This window comes from Phasianus colchicus, chromosome 4, assembly GCF_987193195.1.
Source record: "Phasianus colchicus chromosome 4, bPhaCol1.hap1.1, whole genome shotgun sequence".
Taxonomy (NCBI): Eukaryota; Metazoa; Chordata; class Aves; order Galliformes; family Phasianidae; genus Phasianus; species Phasianus colchicus.
In genome coordinates this window covers 37,508,010-37,522,975 of record NC_143439.1, presented here as the reverse complement: position 1 = coordinate 37,522,975, position 14,966 = coordinate 37,508,010, and the positions used below count along the sequence as shown (strand labels likewise).

General features: G+C 39.0%; 1 protein-coding gene and 1 long non-coding RNA gene across 9 annotated transcripts in view; one reads left to right on the top strand and one right to left on the bottom strand.

Moving 5' to 3' along the window:
* Window positions 1-14,966, bottom strand: part of LOC116231250 (N-heparan sulfate sulfotransferase 4) — a 158,138-nt gene that overhangs the window by 122,694 nt on the left and 20,478 nt on the right. The gene's annotated exons all lie outside the window — the stretch shown is intronic.
* Window positions 9,903-14,966, top strand: part of LOC149918191 (uncharacterized) — a 163,685-nt gene continuing 158,621 nt past the window's right edge. For 3 of the 4 annotated variants that reach the window (XR_016466088.1, XR_016466085.1, XR_016466087.1), the window contains exon 1: window positions 12,988-13,661. This is a non-coding gene — a long non-coding RNA (uncharacterized LOC149918191). Of the gene's footprint in view, window positions 9,983-12,987; window positions 13,662-14,966 lie in introns of those variants that run through there. The other variant, XR_016466086.1, reaches the window with a different exon arrangement.

The following is a 14,966-nucleotide window of genomic DNA, read 5'->3' as shown; positions in this document are numbered from 1 at the left end:
GCAAGCAAGGACTTGGGGTTCCTGATGGATGAAAAGCTGGACAAGAGCCATCCTGGAAGGCCAACGGTGTCCTGGGCTGCATCAACAGAAGGGTGGGAGCAGGGAAGGGATGTCATTGTCCCCTATGCTCTGCCCTCATGAGGCCCCATCTGGAGTACCGTGTCCAGGCCTGGGCACCCTGTACAGGAAGTATGCGGAGCTGGTGGAGTGGGTGCAGAAGAGGGACACACATATGATCACTGGGCTGGAGCACCTCATCTATGAAGAAAGGTTGAGGGAGCTGGGCTTGTTCAGCTTGGAGAAGTGATAGCTCTGAGGAGACCTCATTGCGGCTTTCCAATACTTAAAGGGAGTTTACAGGCAGGAGGACGGGGAACTTTTTACATGATCTGATAGTGAAAGGATGAGAGGGAATGGCTTTAACCGAAAGAGAAGAGAATTAGTTTAGATGTTAGTAAGAAATTCTTTACACCACCCTCTGGTGGTGAGGAACTGGCACAGGGTGTCCAGAGAGGCTGTGGCTGCTCCATCCCTGGAGACATTCAAGGCCAGGCTGAATGGAGCTCTGGGCCACCTGATCTGCTGGGTGGCAGCCCTGCCCATGGCAGAGGGTTGGAACTGGATGATCTTTAAAGTCCCCTCCAACCTCAGCCATTCTATGATTCAATACAAAAAGAGAAGGAGGGAGAGCTGCTTGTGAGAAAGTTAATCCCACATGAGGGGTACTGGTAGAAAAAGTGCAAGAGGATGAAGCTCATAACTAGCATGGGCACATCTCAGGAAGCACGGTGTAGCCCTGGTGTGGTGGCATGTTGCCAGCTCACTTCCACCTGCTCTCATAGTATGCTGGGATTTAACCGGACTCAAAATGGAGCAAAAGCAAAGGGAAGCAGAGCAAATCCTATTGTGTAATATGGAAAACATGAAGCATTATTATGCAGTACCAGATAGCAGAGTGGTGGACTTCATAAGCTGTATTTCATATGCCTAATTTCATCACCCACTGATTGTTTCTGTGAAGAGAAAATAAAGAATATTGCATACTGATAGATGCATATCAGTTCTCTCTGTCTACCTTTAAAAAATCGTTTCCTCGGGGGGAAATTGTCATGCTGAAAGTCCTTTCTCTTTTTCCTGTGTTTTTACACAGCTGTGTGCATACATGCTTACTTGTACTTGGGATTATTAATTCCTCTTTTTGTCTTTGAATGTCTTTTCCAATATGATTCTTCAGTTCATCAAGTGAATATGCTATTTATCATATGGCTGTCAATTCCAGGCCCCACAGTGAAGCAGCAACTAAGGGATGTACTTGTCTATAAATATGTAACTCTACTAGCAGTAAAGATGGCAAGGAATTATTGAGTACCTAAAAGATGTAATGGACTGTAACAAGAAAAAATAAAAGTCATGTTATGCATTAGGAAAAAATGGGAGGGTCAGTCCTACAATAGAATAATTTATCTGGAGAAAGTTGTTATGGTACCATCACTGCAGAGGTGATGATGTGACTATTACATATGGTACATGAGAAAATATAAGGGTATTGAAAAATAAAGCTGTAGTAAACATTCTGTACAAAATACTAATGCAATGATGAGCAGCTGGAAGGGAGTATTTCTTTTCCATACTTTCTATTGAGGTGTCTGCTCTTGTGACAATAGCAGTTGTTAGCAGCAATGGGAAACGAAGGCGGAACAAACTGATCTAGGCGGCCCTTTCAGTTTTAACGTCTATAGGATTCATTCAGCTTCCTCCTGGCACAGGATTGAGTTCACTCTACTCTGATTTATATATATCCAAAGTTTTTATTTTTGTACTCTTGCACAGAGGGGAAAAATACTACAGCCTTACAAGAACTTTAGAAAGTTACTTCCCATTTGAAGGAGTGCATCCTTGCCGTTGTCATTTAGTATGGCTTATTTTCTGCCCATTGGCCATGAGTGCATTAAACACTCAGTAATGGTTATATCAGTAATAAATAATTATGGTAAGCTGCAATATATGCTGTGCAAAGACTTTTAGCAATCATAAAGCTTACTTCTGCACTGGCAGATTTCTGCATCATGGAATTACAAGGATTTACTGTACTGGAAAGCAAAAGTTGTCTGTTGATAAGATCACATCTCAAAAATATGCAAAAAAGTTTCCTTTGCATTTCACTAAGGCAGAGACTGCATTCATTTTCTGCATTCTAATCTAGAGACCTGAAAAGTATGGCTATGTCATTATGGAGGGTGCCTTGCCGCTCCGCTTTTCTCATATTCAACAACATAGGACTACCATCTACTTATTCCATTCATAAAGTACAAGGAGGAGAGGAATCATTTTTATATAGGATCAGACTGTGCTTCGAACTGAGATTGGTGTGCAGTCTTTGGTGTTTGTTCATCTCTGGAAAACTTTGAAAAAGTCAAGCAGGAATAAAACCTGGCCTCTCTCTGTTACTCCCAATATGCACAGTGAGCCAAATGGGGAAAGGAGTGGGAGGTGGCAGAGAGGCAGTGTGTACCTCTGCCTTTCTTGCACAGCCTTGTAGATTACATATTCTTCATCAGGGTGAATGTTTTACCAAGACACTAACAAAAACCATTTTTTTTCAAGGTGTAAGAGGAATGTGTTCTAATTCAGGTTTCAGCAGTATAAATGGAATAAATGGGAAGGATGATTTCTCTTCCACTACTGCTATTACAACTCTAATTTCTGGGAAAAGCAGAGGTTTGTTTACTGGGGGAGAATTTCTGTGGTCACTGCTTTATTGAGTATGGTAGATGAAAAGGGAGGGAATGCCTTGCAGATATTGATCTCTTTGTGCTTTCCAAACTTACCCTGAGAACATTAAACAGCAGTTATGTGTCTGGTGCAGATAGACAGATCTAAGGTATTTAATTTCCTAAAACTGCAAGGCAGGAGGTGTGGATAAATGTTATTCTTTGTTTATTTCTTGATTTCAGTCTTTATTTTTCCCAGAAGACCTTTTTTATTTTCCTCAGTGATACACAGTATTTTGTAAGCTTTATCTGCACAAAGCATTACCAGATGCCCTGTTCCACTTTGCAACACAAATATATTTTTCTCCTCTTTTAGTCAAGAATACGTATACTGTGGGGTCCTTATATGCTGACCTTTACATTTTATCTCTTCACTCACTTCTCTCTACTCTTTAAACTCTCTGCTGGCTTATTACTTTATTATACATTCCTTTCAAGTTTATTCAGGTTTCTCAGATTTCTTCCCAAGCAAAGCCCAGAGAAATAGGTCTCAGAGTTAATTTGTTCTATAACTGGCCACACATTTATGCTTGAGACTCCTTTCTCACTTTTGCCTTTACCCTGTTCTTGACCCGTGGTTGTAGAGTTGCTGCTTTTCAGGTGACTCAGTTTTCCAAACTCTGTTCCCACATTCCCCCTCTCCCCAAACCCTTAGTATTAGTGAATTCAGGCAGGTGATCTCATGACACTTTCTCTATATAATTATACCTTGAGGTTTCTCTGGAAACAAAACTACTATTTATTTGGTGCTCTTCAAGAAAATGCCTTCCTGCTTAGAGCAATGTATGGGTAATTATTTAGCAACAGAATGCTGCTACAGGCAGCATTGCTGCTGTGCTGGCCTGAGGAGGCTACACACAAGTTAACTCCTCTCCCTGAAAGCCAGGTTCCTTTCCTGTGGAGATGCTGGTGTTTGAGATATAAGAAACTTAAGAAATGGTAAACCACGCAGAAATGGAATACAAATGGGAGATGAATATAGCAGCCACCAGATCTGCACCACAACAGAGTGTGTAAGCAGAGGCATTGTCAAGCCTTTTTTGTGAGATAAACATTTAAAGGCATTTAAAAAGTTTTATTTTCTGAACCAGTAAAATTTCAAATGGAATATCTACCCTCTCATTTCACCATTTTTCTGAGACCATAAACTAATCATAGAACCATAGAATGACTTAAGTTGGAGGGGACTTTAGAGCCCAACCAGTTCCAACCCCCTGCCAGAACAAACTGCCCAAGACTCCATCCAACCTGGCCTTGAACACCTCTAGGAATGGGGCATCCACAGCTTTCTCTGTTTTCTCCCACCATTGACAATTATTAGGTACCTCGCTAAAGCTATCAATACAGCATCTCTGTGACAAAGCAACCATGCTACTGGCTAAAATGTTACTTCAGCCAACTGCATTGTCCACAGTACTACAGTGCTTAATAAAGTGGCAGCTGCCACTCAAAGCCCATTGCAGAGCAGAGCCGGAGGACTGGTGTGCAGTCTGCTATTCTGCCTGCTTACAGGTCGCTCTTCCCTGGGCTGAAAGCCTGGCTGAGGTGCATATGACAGCTGAACACAGCCTACTCATTCAGGCTCTGCGCAGGTCAGGAAACTTGCCAAAATGTCCACATAGACATTATGAGGGAGTTGAAGGAGGCAGATATGACAGCTTCCATCTACGTGTTCCTTAGCTGCAGTCTCTGCAAGTAGGTGTAAATTGCCTACATTTTAGGAACACTTTCTTGTTTTCATTGACGTGCCAGTGAATTTCTGGCAGTTTTCTCAAACATGATAATTTTGCATAAAAAGGCCCTTCAAGGGAACTTGCACATCAAATGTAGCCTAATGCAATGTTCAAAAATCCATTTGGCCTTTATCATCTTTTTTGTTCTGTGCCGTGATGCGTGTCCTGAGAGCATTGGCCAGATTTATGGTGCTGCAGTCCTAGTAAGTGTAACTAATGCCTGATTTAATTGCTTTATACATTGTTCCCCCTTTAATTCTGCATCACATCCCTCTAGGCTGAAGCACAGCATCTTATTCCGACTCAGTGCTGAAATGAGCTTACAGTATTTGCAGGTTTTCCTTCCACCACACTTCAGACCTCTTCCTCTGTCAGCTTGCCTTCAATGGTAGCACACATGACAAGGATTTGATTTTTTGTTCCTAGGCTTATTTTACATTACTCCACTCTACATGGAATATGCCCAGGCCAGGCCCACACCGTAATCAAAGTGCTTCTGAATCTCATGGTGTTGTTCCTATTTTTCTTCATGATAACTTTAGTCTAATTTTGAATGAACTCAATGTCTTGTCTTCATAACAATCATCTCAGCAGAGAGCAGCAAATAAGAAATGAAAAAGTCCCCAGGTCTGTGGGGCATCCTATACAAGCTGAAGCCCAAATTGCTAACCTTTTATAAACACAGAGTGAGTGTGAAGTGCTAATGATACATTGGACACAGAAAACAGACACCAGCAGGGGAATTTTTTACCTGCATTATTCCAACAGAGCTTTTGAAAATAATTATGCCTTTTTTATACTGTTTCAATAGATCCTCTTGCCTACTGTATTATAACTGTTCAATTCCATGTATGAAATCACTAATTAGAATGTATTCACAGCAAGGTTATTTATTGAAATTGAGTATTTGGGATGGACACAGAACACTTGAGACTAAATTAGCCTTTCACCTATCAATAAAGTACAATGGAGAGAGAGGAGAAAAAGAAAGGAAAAAGAAAGGATCCCAACTCCAAATTGTTCTACTTTACTTGCATATTTGAAGAATTATGAAGGAGAGAATAGAGATTTACTACTGTATTGCAATGTTATTTAAAGGGATATTTTGCTTTTCAGTCAGCTACCCAGAGTAGCTGGAAAGGTAGAAAGAAAAAGGTAGAAACAACACTGAAAAGCATTAATCTTAGGAAGCTGCTGCTGTTCCATATGTGAGCGCTAGCAGACACATTGGAAGGTGCCAGAGGACACATTAGTTTTCTATGTTCCTTCATCTGAACACTGCATGTGCTGACAAGTGGGAAGTGGGGGTAAAAGGGAGAAAGGAAGATTACAGTTACAAGTGTATCACCTCTCTGGGATGGATCTGTCCTTGGAGTTGTCAGATGTGATTTCCTGTGCCAGCCCTGGCAAATATGACCCTTGGACTTTTACTGTATAAACCTGTCATCTAAATTGATGGAGGATATTTCATCTCCCTCGCCCTCCATCACTGATTTGTTTCATATTTGGGCCAACTGACTTCATTCATCCTGTGGGAGTATGAGCTCGGCAATGAACATTAGTCAAAACAAACCATTTTAAGCAACAATTGCAGAACAGTAACAGCAATTATATTTGGGATTGTGAATGCAAGCATCGGCACTCTGATTCTCTAAGATACTTGCAAACAATCAGGAAGCAATCCATATTGAGAGCACCAAATGTTCAGTCAAAATGTTCCTCATGTTGAATACTGGTTGCTCATGAAAACCCGAGATCTAAGGAATTAACATTTCATCCAGAAATAATTCTGAACACCAAATATCTAACCTCAAATAGAGATACCCAGTATCTCCTGCAAACAGCCTGGAGATCCCAAAAGCCACACTGTGTTTTAACTGTTACGTAACTTGCCACTGTGCTCAGGACAGCTTACATACAGAGTAAATCACATTTGTTTCTCCCCACAGGCAGACATAGCATATAAAATAAATGACTCCCAACACGTCTGTGAAAAAATATATCTGCTAATAAAGATTGCAAGAACTTCACTTTTGGCATTTGCCATTAGAAATTAAGAAACATATAGATGTCTCAAGTTTCAAAACACTTACTGTTTTGTCTCCTCAACTTTAAGCTTTTTCAAACTAGTTATTTTTGATGAAATGAACACTATACTTTTGAAAGGCCTCTACAATAACACACAAATTAGGAATCAAAATTTCTGGGACTCAGAACCACCACTTGCTGAAGACTGTCTCAGATCTGTAAAATGAACGCAAATGTATCATTGTAGTAAGGAGAATGCTGAGTGTCACTAAGAAACGTTGTGCTTTCATTACAGGACTCTCTTCTGTTATGTTTGGCTTTCCTTGGGAAGCTCATTAGTGGACTGGTTATTTAGAAAAGTGCATATTAAAATCTATTACCCCACATAACCTATAGATGTCATTGCCCTGAAGGGAATTTACTCATAATTTTTTTTTTTTTCTAGCAGATAATGGAGGTGAAGTAAAACTGCTTCTATGTAAGAGGACCTCTAGCTTTAATTCCAGCTAGGGACACAGCTGCAGCTTTGCTGATTTTGTAATTTAAGCAGCACGGGTATGTTTAAGCAACTTAGACTTAGAAAACTAGGTGGAAGGGTTCCCTGATACCTCACAGCTCTAGCATTTAGTCAAGCTGCTAATCCAAACCTTCAGTGCTTTTTCAAGGCATGTTTTAACACCTTTTACAGGATGGTCTCCTTTGCATGTGTGTTTTCTGCTTCCATAATTACTCTCTTATATAAAGGTCTCTAAAAATGGATAAAAATTACCCTGGTGATACTGATTATCTCCTCTGACCTCAAATATAATATACTAAATATCGGCCTTCCATTTCATGACGTTATGGTTAATACATTTGTGACAGTTGCCACAAAATTGCTTTGGAGACTTCAAACACATTTAACTTACGATTAATGTCTTTACAGAGCTGGTCATTTACCTTTCTCGTGGATAAGCAGGCGCTCACTTTTTCTGTGTTATATGTGATCGTTTGCTTTTAGGTATTTTGCCAGCCATTTAAATTTTAAGAAAATTATTCTTACCACCTCTAAATCTCATATGAAACAAAGACTGAGCTGAAATCCTTTGGATTACGTGAATATCTAAAATGCGGTATGTTGTATTTTTTAACAAGCTAAGAAAAGACTTGAAATCAAAAATGACCAAATGGGTTTGTTCTTTATTTCCTGAGAAACTGATAGCATGTTTCTTTTTCATAATTTTTTTATTTGCCAGACATTAATAAGCACATATTCAAGTAGCTTGATCCCATGTTATCAGGTCAATGCACCTGAATACTAAGATCTGTCACAGGAACGAAGCTTCAGAGCAAGCAGTCTTCAAGATAACTGACAGCCTACATTTTTCATTAAAGTTAATTAACAGTAGCTATGTTGTTTACAATAATTAAAAATCTATTTGCAATTTATAATCATTTTTTCACTAATCATTTCAGTTTCTGAGCTTATGACAGGAAGATTGTAGTCAGTCTCCTCTGTCTTGTCAGTCTTCTGCATGCAATTGGGGTTCTGCCCAGCCACACTGAGTTGTTATCAAACATCACCTAAAATGACATATGAAAAGCTGCTCCTGGAGTACTTGTCTCTACATTTAGGACTGTGTACATCCATTTAGCAGGTAAACAGGGATACTTTAACATTCTATTATTCTGCAAAATGCTGATGCTATAGCACTTTAATCGGTGAAGCTGAGTACTTGTTTTTTAAATAGTTGCATATATAACATTTTCAAAACATCCAGGAAATCATACATGTTTGTTTGACATTAAAGTTGGTGCAATGTTGACAGAAAAGACAATAGATACGCATTTTGACAGCCTAATTTTCTGCCTTTTTCTTTTTCTTTTTTTTTTTTACCAGCAGATAGCAAACTCCTTTTTCCCCTCCCTCTTTCCCTCTCTCCTTCCTTTTCACTTCTTTTTTATAGGTATTAATTTGCTCTCTGACGCTTGAACACTTTCCTTCTGTCCACCCATCCACTATTCTTGCTGTGAATATGTTCTTAATTAGTGCTCTAAAATATGAGTTTATAAATATGACATAGTAGGTGTGGAGGACTGAGGAAAAACAGTACTAAAAGGGCATAATTATAGTTAAATGAAACAAAAGAAAAAATGAAGCTTCAAATGTTCTTACTTTCTATTAGATTTTACCATTGATTTCTGCATTAGTTCATTCACAATGTCTCTGAGTTGAAATAATGTTGTCCATTATAACTAGGGAGCTTTAGACCTCAGCTGAAAGAAACAAGTCTACTTAAATGCTTAAAGTTAAGCATGTGCTGAATTTTACCCTTCAATAGCATTGTGGTTTCATGAGAATGAAATATACACCTTAGTTTCAATTCTATTGTTGTTTTGTATGGCCAGAATCAAATAACGTTCATCGTGTAATCTTTTAAAAAATAAGTAAAACAAATAAACAAACACAAGCATCAAACAAACTTACTGCAGAATGCAAAAAATGAATCTCAGAAAGCTGTATTGGTATATTTGGTGGCTAGAATCTGAAATACTCAGAATTCAGATGCAAAGTACTAGAATATACTTCTAAGATTCCAAACTTTATTTTAACTCACTCACAGATAGATAAAGTAACTTCCCCATTACTTAGTGTCTGAATCAGATTATATTTGCAAAGGTGCACTTTACAGAAGCTATTGATCTCAGTGCCAAATTAATATGTTTACAGGAGTTAATACAATTTTGTCATAATGGTTCCTGTTTCTTGAAGATCAGTAGACCCATGACTGTATGCTAAAAGAAGATAAGTGGTATTTTTCAAAATGATTAGATGTCACTGTGGCAGCATCATTCTTTTTTGGCAGAAATAATGTGGAAGAGTTGCATTAGTTGCCAGAAGAAAAAAAAAAGTACCCTCCCCCAAATACTGTTTGAATTACTTTTGCAGTGTTTATGTTCTGGTTGTAATAACGAAAGGTAAGAAAAATAAGAGCAGCCAGATTTTCTGAGTAAAATTAGAAACGAGACTCATTCTGAAGTACATGAGTAATTTAAAATGAAAAGAACCTATATTTCTGGAAGTGTGGTTACTGGAATGCGGCACCGGAAATGGATAACCACTTCAGTTTCCTCCCCATCAAGAAAAAGGCAGTCCTGAAAACTTCTTGGTCAGGAAAGGTTGCTGTCTAGATTTCTGGAGAAAGGAAACCCACTTATTTTCGTATGCAGATTGTGAGAAACACTCAAAATCAATGATTTCCAATCAGGCAAAGATTTCCGTGAGGCAGCAAAGCTGTTTGGCATCGCAAGGGCGGGCGCGCGCGCCCCCTCGTGGCGAGGGAGAAATTTCGCGCTCAATCAGCGCCATCCGTACCGGTACGAACCGTTTCTGCGACGCGTGTGACGCCGCTGCTGGCACTCGCTGGCTGGGAGTCTCAGGCTCGCAATCTACTCGACGCGGTTGCTAAGGTAAGCTTCCATATAAAGTTTATTACCCACCTGTTGTTCCCCACTTTTCACGCGGGATGGAAGGACAGTGTGTACTGGATTCTCCCTTCCCTGCCTATCTGCCTTAGCTAGTATCATTTCTACCCAGCTGGCCAGAATGTTCTAGAAAACCAAATACCTGGCAGACTCACTGTACCCTGTGCTAGGCTCTGCCTCAGCTGCGCGGTGTGAGCAACAATCCCTGCAGCCATTTTGTAAGAAAGTTTAGTAAAAGCCCGTCCCTTAGTGCTGGAAGTTTTGTATTGCAAAAACACAACCTAACTCTCACAAGATCTGAAATATTTGAACACCTTTCTGCACAGACCACAGGGCAATGTCTAAACTGTTTTTGGTAGCTGTTCTGAAGTTTGGTTTCTGATCTGTTGAACTGGCAATATCCAGGGACAACCACAGAGGCTGGAGAGAGATCTGGCTTGAAGCAGTGTCACTTTTCTCTGTTCCCAGCTCTCAGGATATCTACGTCCATAGATCTCAAGATCCTTTTCTGATCCTATTGAAATTCATGAATCCATTTCTAAGTATTGCAGGACATCAAAAGTAGTGCAGAAGGCTGCAGTACCACTAGGGTATTCTATCTACACAAGGGAAAGTAAATTCAACTTAAGGACATACCAAAAGAGCATGTGATATACCAAATTCTAATTAGGGTTAAAGGAATTGGCTCTGATGCTACAAAAGAAAGCAGAAAGATAGAAGCAAAAGCAAAAAGTGTTTGTGGTTTAATGTAGGCAGTTAATTTTTAGTATGATATTTGGAACAGAAATTTTATGAGCACTTCGCTAGGTAAACCATACATCAATCTCAGGTTGTAGCTGGATTTAAATCTGGATGTGATGAAGGATGTATATTTAGTATTCCAGAGTAGGCTGGAATTTGACTTCTTCCATAAATAAGCATATTTGTTGTGGGTGCTGCCAGAAACACTAATACAATTAATGCTGCCAAATTACCACCCAACAAAAGCAGAAAAAAAAAAATCACAGAACAAGCCTGCAGCTTTGATTCACTTGAGAAAATGAATCTTTTATTACCCAGATAGTAAGGGTAAGAGAAAAAAATAACAATTGTGGTTTATTTTGGTTTTATCTGTCTAGGTCTAAAGCTGTTGTTTAAACAACATAACTTTCCACATATGGTTGAGAAACGAAATTTTACTTAGTCATTGATGTAGAAGGCTGCACAATGTAGAAAGTTTCCCTATGTCTGTCTGGAAGTGTTGAGTTGCTCTCACTTTAAAAGCACAGATGAGCTCCAGAATGAAAATTATAAACAAGCATAATAACAGAGTTACACTGAGATGAATGATCATGTAGCCTTTTTTATAAATATTGGTCTGTAGTTCATCTAACAGCTTTGATAATTTATAGATCTGTAAATGTTTAAGGTTGCTGACTCAGCCCTTTCCATGATCATTGGTTCTCATTCTTGCCCTCAGATTTAAAAGTTCTGCCACGTTTACCTAAAAGTGAGTTGCTATATTGTTTAATTTGCAAACATAATCTAAACTGCAAAAGTAACCCCCAAAAGTGTTTGGTTTTTTTCTTTTTTTTTTTCTTTTCTTTTTTCTTTTTTAATAATAAATCAGAACAGAGAAATAATGTCCAGTATGGTTATTTATAGGTTTGAAGCCAGTTTAGTTTATCTGTGAAAATAGTTCGGTATTCCTAGGTGAGCTCAATAACACTGGAAATACCTCCTAAATCATCCCAAAGGTCTTCTTGGTTACTGTAACAAACAGAACTGTAACCTTGTTGCCAGGACTACTGCCCCACCAGCTTGACCTTCAGGAGCTCTCATTTGCTTTCCCTAAGGCATATATCCTAGCTTGAAATTCAGCTCTTCAGTTTGATAGTCTTTATTTCTGGAGGATTTTTTCCTTGGCTGTCTCTTTGCTTATTTATTTATTTATTGGAATCTGAATCAATCTTAATTTGTGAAATTAATGTATGTTTAATTGTCAAGAAATGTATATATACGCTAGCTGATTTTGCAAACATAAAAATTATGAGAATACCTTATAAAACTTCAGATTTCATGCTGTTTACTCTCTGCTTGGTTGGACATCCTTTGGAAAGATGTCTTCCTATCAGGTTGTTTATTAATTTGCTGAATTTTTTGTTCAAAACTTGAACTTTTCCCTAGCTTTTAGGGTGTGTTTCTCCTGGCTGTTTCTGGGGCAGGATGACTAGAAGGCTGTGTTGAGGAAAAGGATCTGGGGATGTTGATCAATACTCAATTGAACATGAGCCAGCAATGAGCCCAGGTGGCCAAGGCGGCCAGGGCATCCCAGCTTGTATCAGAAACAGTGTTGCCAGCAGGAGCAGGGAAGTGATCCTCCCTCTCTACTCAGCACTGGTGAGGCCACATACTGAGTACCGTGTTAAGTTTTGGACTCCTCACTACAAGAAAGACATTAAGCCCTGATGTTCATCCAAAGAGCAATGAAGCTAGTGAGGGGCCTGGAGCACAGGCTTTGTGGGAAGTGACTGAGGGAATTGGGGTTGTTCAGTTTGGAGAAGAGGAGGCTCAGGGGAGACCTTATCGTTCTCCACAACTGCAGGAAATAAGACTGTGCTGAGGTGGAGGCTAGCCTCTTCTCCCACATAACTAGCAATAGGATGAGAGGTAATGGCCTTATGTTATCCCAGGGGAAGTTTGGGTTGGATATTAGGAAAGGCTTCTCAGAAAGACTGGTTGGCACTAGAACAGCCTGCCCAGGGGAGGTGGTGAAGTCATTGTCCCTGGAGGTGTTGAAGAAACATACAGATGTGGTACTTAGGGATGAGGTTTAGTGGGCAGTCTTGGTAAGAGAATGATTGGACCAGATAATCTTGGAAGTCTTTTCCAACCTTGGTGATTCTCTGATTCTGTGTTGGGGCTCAGATCACATCCCTCTCATGCCAGGACTTAGTTGTGAGGCTCAGGGCAGCTCTATGCTGTGGGAACCCACCCCGCAGGAGAGGCTCCCCACTGGTGCCATGGAGTGGCACAGATAGTAAGATGAGAGGAGTGAGAAGACTGGCAACTTCTGTTGCCTTGATAACCAGGCACTGACACCACAGTGTTCAGATGGAAGAACGAACAGGCCAGTATTGACAGTGTAAGCCCCAAACCTTAGTCCTTTTAAATTTTGAACTTTTTAGAGCAGCATTATCTTTGTTCATAAAGAGATGGATCCAATTCTGTGATTTTCTTTTCAGTCTTAGAATTGAATCACAACCATAAAAACAGATGATATTTATTGGGGCATCAAATTTAAAAGTTGAATACAGCTGGAAGTGAAAAATAATATATCAAATTCTGTAGTTAACATATACTTTCGGAGAGTAAATTTAAACATAAGACAGAAATAACATAAAGGAAGATCTAGTTCAAATCTATGGGTTGAGACTTCTCAGGAAGTTTGAACAAACATTTTCCTTTGTGTACATGCTGATAGTGCTGTGTGTATATAATGGAAGGTAGATCTGATTTTAAGTGACTAAAATTACACTGTTTGGAGAATTTTAGGTTTTTTTCCTCATAGTTTCATACTCCAGCTGTTGACCAGGAAAGCAGATTATTGAAAAAAAATTCTGTTACTTCAAGATGCTGAAGAGTACAACAATAACTCCACCTCGCCTCACATCTTTAAGTAATTGTAAGTAAAATATTACAGATTTTAAACAAATGTGGTGTTTCTGAGCACTTGAAAGGCACATTACAGACTTAATTGCAGGAACTCAAACAGAGAAATTAGAGTTTAGGCTTACAGTACATTAGCTATTGCTTGTGTGAACATTGTTGTTCAGTGGCAAATTGGAAGTTGTGTATATCATTTTGGAGAAGATTATTATATGGGAGATCAAAACAAAGGAGGCTGTGATCCAGGCTTTCTTACATGAAAGTAAAACATTAAATCTGTATGAAACTTTAAACAAAAGTGGAACTTTAAGCATTATTTTTTCAAATGCCATGATTATTAATAATGGGAGTTCATGAAGAAAAGGTCAAAAATAGTTTCTGCTTATCCATGTATGCTATGTACAACTTGGATCCTTTTTAATGCCAATGCCAGAAAAGATCTGGCATGTTATTTAGAAGGATAGCTTTGGAGGGGACTCAGAGGTGACCTCTGTGTTGCAATAGAATCATATCCACATAGTAACAAAGAGCTGCCACCACTGCAGATTAACTTCACAATCTTTGTGCAGAAACTGTGTCCTTAATACTTAAAGGAAACACAAAGAGGGGAAAGCTGATTGAAAAGAGCAGATGAAGGGCAGGAAAATAATATAACACTCTAATGGAGAATGTTCAGCTCAACATTTTTTTGTTTTACTTATCTACATCTGTTGATTCCAGATGTAGAAAATTCTTAACATTCTGTTGATCAGGAAAATGTAGAATTGATATTGCTGTAACTGGAAACAATGATGGATTTTCCCAACCAAACTATTACCTCCTTGGATCTGCCTTCAATAGGAAAAAAAAACCAAAACAAAACTAGAAGCATTTAAAATGGAAGTTGTCTTTAGTGCAAGAAAAACAGAAATAATTTGTGATTTCTAGCTACAGCATTCTCCATATGGACAATTTGCTGCCTCAGTAAGCCCCTCAGGAAAATAGATTGTTTTAAAATAAAAGTAAAAAGGCCAGGCATAATTCAAGTCAGCTTTTGATTCAGAAAAGTATGTGCTTTAATTTAAGCTTATGGCAAATTTAATGTATTCAGCACTATGAAGGTGAAGGAATTAGATGATTTGGCAGGTCACTGGCAAACTTTCTCTTGGTTTGGACATTCTGGAGCCTTTGTGAAAACTCCCTGATGTCAGGTGCGTTGCATCCTGCATTTATAACATACTTGTTCTCGCTGCTAAATCTTGCTGTTCAAGCTAAAGTTAAGCTGGCTATAAGGGATGAATTAATTTCATGGGACCACCACAAAAAAATATAGCTTTACAAA